This window comes from Mus musculus, chromosome 10, assembly GCF_000001635.26.
Source record: "Mus musculus strain C57BL/6J chromosome 10, GRCm38.p6 C57BL/6J".
NCBI classification, from domain to species: Eukaryota; Metazoa; Chordata; class Mammalia; order Rodentia; family Muridae; genus Mus; species Mus musculus.
In genome coordinates, this window is record NC_000076.6 from 128,329,148 (window position 1) to 128,335,785 (window position 6,638).

The following is a 6,638-nucleotide window of genomic DNA, read 5'->3' on the forward strand; positions in this document are numbered from 1 at the left end:
GATGTTGATGGCTTGTGAGCTGTTACTTGTCTAGCCTGAAACTTTTCCACGAGCTGTTACTAGGAAAATTTCTCATACACTGTTGCTGCTTTACCAGGATGTTCTGTGCTTTGGTGTTCTTGGAAACCAATCACAACAGAAGTCAGAACTGCTTTTTACAGTTAGCCCCAGTAAGTTTGGACCTGAACCAGCCACCCAGCAGAACTTCCTGCACCTATGTATGTATGAGCTTTTATGGTCTCTTGCCTTTATAAGCTGCCCCTGGGATGCACCCCAATATAAGAGAGACACCTGCAGCCCGGCAGTGATGGCCCATGCCTTTAATCCCAGCACTTGGGAGGCAGAGGCAGGTGAATTTTTGAGTTGGAGGCCAGCCTGGTCTACAGAGTGAGTGCCAGGACAGCCAAGGCTACACAGAGAAACCCTGTCGAGAGAGAGAGAGAGAGAGAGAGAGAGAGAGAGAGAGAGAGATGTTTCAATAAGAAGCTATTTTGAGTAAGACTTTTTGAGTAGGGGTCAAGTAAAGTTGAAGTTCCCAAGACCTCCCTGGGAACTGACATCCTGCCTGGCAGAAAGAGACACCTGTGTGGGTAACTGACATCCTAGTTGGCAAGTTAAGACAAGAATGTTAGGCAAGGCAAGTCTTCTGCCACAGTTGAAATACCCCAACCAATGGGAACAGGATACGTCTACAAGAGACAAGTTTCTAGGGAAATCCCCTATCCCTAAATCCTGTTTGGTGGGATGACTTGGCACAGATGTTTGTTGATTTTTGGCATAAAAGCCCTATAGGATCTTAACTTCACAATCAGCTCCTGAGTCTGGTCTGTGGCCCTGATGCATCCATCCATCCTGGCGTATGGCATTCAATAAGCCATCCCTATTTGACTGAGATCTGTGTTAGGGTGATTTGAGCAGCGATTCCCAGACTCCAACAATTGGTTTCCAAGAACACCAAAGCACAGAACATAACCGAAGATGCAACCAACTGAGGCATGAGAGAGTTTCCCAGTAATGGCATATGACAAAGTTTCCTTGTAACATTAGTAACAGCACAAAACGGCAGGATAGACAGGCACCAGTTACCCAGGCTTTCACAGACATGACTATGGGGACAGAGCTGAGTTTTCAGTGTGTGTGTGTTTCATGTGCATGTCCTTTTTTTCTTTTTTATTGATTTTTTTTTAAAAATTTCATTTGCATTGGTGTTTGGTCTTCCTGTTTGTCTGTGTGAGGGTGTTGGATCTTGTGGAACTTGAGTTACAGGCGGTTGTGATCTGTTATATGGGGCTGGGAATTGAACCTGGGTCCTTTGGAAGATCAGCTGGTGCTCTTAACTGTTTTTTTTTTTTTTTTTTTTTGGAAATATTTATTTATTTATTTTAAGTACACTAGCTGTCTTCAGACACATCAGAAGAGGGCTTCGGATCCCATTATAGATGGCTGTGAGCCACCATGTGGTTGCTGGGAATTGATCTCTGGACCTCTGGAAGAACAGTCAGTGCTCTTAACTGCTGAGTCATCTCTCCAGCCTCTTCCTTTTTATTTTTAAAGACTAGTTTTCTGCTCTTCTGGAATTCACTCCGTAGACTAGGCTAATTTCAAACTGGGAGATTTGTCTGACTCTGCCCCCCAAGTGCTGGGACTACAAGGGTGCACCACCATGCCTGGCAGAGCCTATATTCCTAACTTTGCAAATCAAGTTCTAGTTTAAGCATTGGATGCCTTCTTATTTATTTATCATTAACGTTGTAAAGTTTCAGCAAACATTTCCATAACAGTCCGGATGCAACCAGGAAACTTTATTACATGAAAAAGTAGTCCTGGCAGGAGTGATGGACCCTTGGTTTAGAACATTTGCTCTTGCAGAGGCCCTGGGGTTGGCCCCCCGCACCCACATGGTGGCTCACAGCTGTCTGTAACTCCAGTTTCAGAGGATCTGACACTTTCTTCTAACTTGCGTGGGCAATGGACACTCATGTGGCTCACATAAACAAACAAACGTTTTTTAGAAAGAAAATGCAGACCAGCAGTATCACCCAGTGTCACATGCAGGTAGTTCTAGCTAAGCTAGAGGAGAGCTAGGAGGATACTTGAAATGATGAGTTGGAAACCAACCTATGCAATGAAACAAAAGCCTACTAGATTTTGTTATTGAATCACATGGGACAGCGGAGGCAGGAAGGTCTCAAATTCAAAATCAACCTGTAATATCTTTTTTTTTTTTAAATAGAGTTTCTTTGTACAGCCATGGCTGTCCTGGAACTCACTCTGTAGACCAAGCTGGCCTCAAACTCGAAGGTCCACCAGCCTCTGCCTCCCAAGTGCTGGGATCAAAGATGTGAGCCACCATGCCCAACTGACAATGTTTTAAAGAGGTCAAGCCCACAGCTTTGCCCATGCTAAGCAAGCGTTCTACCGTTAAGCTATGTATGCCCAGCTTAGAACTCTTTGCTGTTGAGAAAGAGCAGACACAAAATTCTTTACTATGATTTTTGTTTGTTTGAGGCAAGGTCTTGCTCTACACTGAGGCTGATACAGTGTGTCTACATAGTGCCAGCTCTTCTGGATTCTGTGACTCCCAAGCTGATGTTTAACTCGAGGACTTTCTGCTTCAACTTCCTAAATGATGAAATCACAAATATATACCACCATGAACAGCGTGATTTCACTTGACTTTTGCGACTCTGATTTTATATTAAAAAATAATGTTTTTAGTTTCTGTGTTTCTGTGTGAGTATGTGCACCTGAGCACGGGTGTCCATAGAAGTGGCAGAGCCCCGTGGAGTTGGAGTTATAGGTGGTTGTGAACCTCTTGGTGTAGTTCTAGAAATCAGACTTGGGTTCTTGAAAGAGCAGTACATAGTCTTAACTGCTGAGTCATCTCTTCAGCCCCTCATTTATTTTTCTGTTGTTTGCTTGCTTTTTGAGGCAGCGTTTCACTGTATAGTCCTGGCAGCCCTGGTCTCCGTGGCCTTGAATTTACCAACAACCACCTGCCTCTGTCTTCTGAGTTCTGGGATTAAAGGTGTGTGCCACCATGCTACATTTCTTTAAAATTTTATACATATATGTGAGTGTTTTTTACATGAACATATATATGCCGATGTGATGCACACAGGGGCTAGAAGAGGGAATCAGATTTCCTAGTTGGAGTTACAGGCGATTGTGAGCCATTAGATGTGGGTGCTGAAAATGGGACCCAGGGGCTGGTGAGATGGCTCAGTGGGTTAGAGCACCCGACTGCTCTTCTGAAGGTCCAGAGTTCAAATCCCAGCAACCACATGGTGGCTCACAACCATCCATAACGAGATCTGACTTCCTCTTCTGGAGTATCTGAAGACAGCTACAGTGTACTTACATATAATAAATAAATAAATCTTAAAAAAAAAAAAAAAAGAAAAAGAAAATGGGACCCAGGTCCTCTGTAAGAGCTGCAAGAGATCTTTTTTTTTTTTTTTTTTTTTAAAGATTTATTTATTTATATGTAAGTACACTGTAGCTGTCCCCAGACACTCCAGAAGAGGGCGTCAGATCTTGTTACAGATGGTTGTGAGCCACCATGTGGTTGCTGGGATTTGAACTCTGGACCTCAGAAGAGCAGTCAGTGCTCTTAACCGCTGAGCCATCTCTCCAGCCCTGCAAGAGATCTTAACTGCTGAGTCATTTCTCCTGCTCTTTGTAACTTTTTCTTTTTTTTTTTTCCTAAAGATTTATTTATTTATTTTATGTACATGAGTACATTGTTGCTATCTTCAGACACACCAGAAAAGGTCATCAAATCCCACTACAGATGGTTGTGAGCCACCATGATGTAGTTGCTGGGAATTGAACTCAGGACCTCTGGAAGAGCAGTCAGTGCTCTTACCCACTGAGCCATCTCTCCAAGCCCTCTTTGTAACTCTTTAAAAAGAGAGATGTTATTGCTATTTTACAGCCGCTCAGTGCTAAAGAACTTACCTAGCACACGCAAGGCTCTGAATTCCATTCTCAATAATGGAAAGAAAACACTGAAATAGATGTTATTCCTTTGATGGATTTTATTTCTCTTTCTTATTTTGTGTCAGGATCTCACCATGTAGTCCTAGCTGACTGAACCAGATCTCATTATTGCTGGGTTTTGACTTGTTGGTTGGTTGGTTTTTTTTGAGACAGGGTTTCTCTGTGTAGCTCTGGCTGTCCTGGAACTCACTCTGTAGATCAGATTGGCCTGTGTGTCACCACACCCAGCTTTGGTTTTGGCTTTTTTTTTTTTTTTAAGATTTTTATTTATTTATTTTATGTATGTGAACACACTGTAGCTATACAGATGGTTGTGAGCCTTCATGTGGTTGTTGGGAATTGAATTTTTAGAACCTTTGCTTGCTCTGATTGGCCCCACTCTCTGGCCCAAAGATTTATTTATGATTATAAGTACACTGTAGCTGACTTCAGATGCACCAGAAGAGGGTGTCAGATCTCATTACAGGTGGTTGTGAGCCACCATGTGGTTGCTGGGAATTGAACTCAGGACCTTCAGAAGACCAGTCAGTGCTCTTACCAGCTGAGCCAACTTGGCTGCCCTGGCTTTGACTTTTGAGATAGGGTCTTGCTTAGTACCTCTGGCTGACTTCCCACAATCCTCCTGCTTCAGCTGCACTGCTAGTTACAAGCATGTACCCCCACACCCAGAGATAAATTATTCTTTGTTTTATTTCTACTTTAAAAATGTTTTAAAGTTAGTTTATTTTTTTATGTGTATTGGTATTTTGCTTACATATATGTCTTTGTAAAGGTGCCATATCTCCTGGAACTGAAGTTAGAGACAGTTGTAAGGTGCCATGTGGATGCTAGGAATTGAACCCAGGTCCTTTGGAAAAACAGCTAGTGCTGAGACATCTCTTCAGCCCCCCACCCCCACCCCTTTTTGTGACACAGGGTTTCTCTGGCTGTCCTAGAACTTGCTTGGTTTACAAGGCTGGTCTTGAATTCAGAGATTGACATGCCCCTGCCTCAAGAATACTGAGATTCAAAGCATTTTCCATACCTGGTCTCATTATTCTATTTTATAGATAAAGAAGCAAGTTCAGAGAGGTTAAGTGGTCTTGCTAGTCAACAAGGAACCGAGAATCCATCTATGATCATCTTAGCCAGTGATCTGTCTGCTACACCTCACTTTAGGAAGTACAGTCTGCATGTATTCTCTAGTAGTTGTATAAAGTAGTATTTCTAAGATGTGTTTGCAAACCCCCCTGGGAGCTTGGATGTGCGAGTGCAGGGTTCTAACAATCACCAGTGTAGAAGCATTGCGTCCTCTGGTCCCCTTTTCCAGACTGTTTCTCATCAGACTCCCATTTTGAGGGTTAGGAAAGAGGATAGTCAGGGCTGAATTGTCTAAAAGAAGCAGCCTGATTTAGAGCTGGGTGCAGTAGTACATGCCTGTTGCCTGAGTTTTTCGAAAGGATGAGGCAGAAGGATTGCTTGAGTTTAGGAATTTGAAGTCAGCCTGGGCAATAGTTTAAGACCCTGTTTCTTCAAAATATTTTAGGGTTGAGGTTGTAGTTCACGTGTTTAATGCTCTCCTAGTATTCATGAGCTCTGCTATCTTGTTCACCAAAGTCATTTCAGCTGCTACACCGTTCTCTCTCTCTCTCTCCCTCTCTCTCTCTCTGTCTCTGTCTCTGTCTCTCTCTTCCTTATCTGTATATGTTCTAGGGTGGGTGTCTCCAGTTCCTTACGTCAGTTATGGATGTGCAAAGGTTTTACAGATGGGCGAAACTGCATAGTTCTTATCTTTTAAAGTACCTTTATAGCAACACATTGTGCTGATGTCTCCAGGAGACTGCAGACAGTGATTCCCGGGTGTGGTTCAGTGGAACGACATTTGCCCAGTATGCAGGGTGCCTTGGATTCCTGGTAGCTAGGGAGTAGATGGTAAAGCTTGGCAGAGCTTGACGTGAGCTCTGGAATGAGGTTGTGAATTCTAGCTAGGCCAGCTATGAGCAATGGCCCTTGGCCGGACATTTTATCTGAGTTGCCTTCTCTTTAAAGGTACTATTACCTACATATTATAGAGTTGCAAGGATTAATTAAGGTGACTCATGCACTATAGTTAGATAGTGACTTGAAACAGTAAGCACTGCATTGTAGCTTTGTTCAGCTAAGCGTGGCAGTGTGTGTGTGCCTGGGATCCAGGAGGATCACAAGTTCTCCACCAACTTAAGCAATTTAGCGAGATTTTTTTTTTGCCTCAAAATAAATTTAATTTTTCTTTTAGATAGGATCTCTTTATATACTCCAGGCCATCCTTGAACTTACTGTGTAGCCAAAGATGACCTTGAACTCCAGAGTTTCCTGCTTCCACCTCCCAAATGTTGGGGTTATAGATACATGTGCCATTCCTGGTTCCTCACCATTTTTAAAAACAGGGCTTTGATGTAGCTCATGGCTTAGCATATGTGAGACTCATGTAACCATATACACGTTCCTGTACACACACACACATACAGAGAGAGAGAGAGAGAGAGAGAGAGAGAGAGAGAGAGAGAGAGAGAGAGAGAGAGAGAGCAAACTACTGTCTACTGTCTACTGAAGTTTGTTTACCTATAGGAGATAATGTTAAGACGATTCTAGAGCCCGAATTCTCCCACTTGATCTTG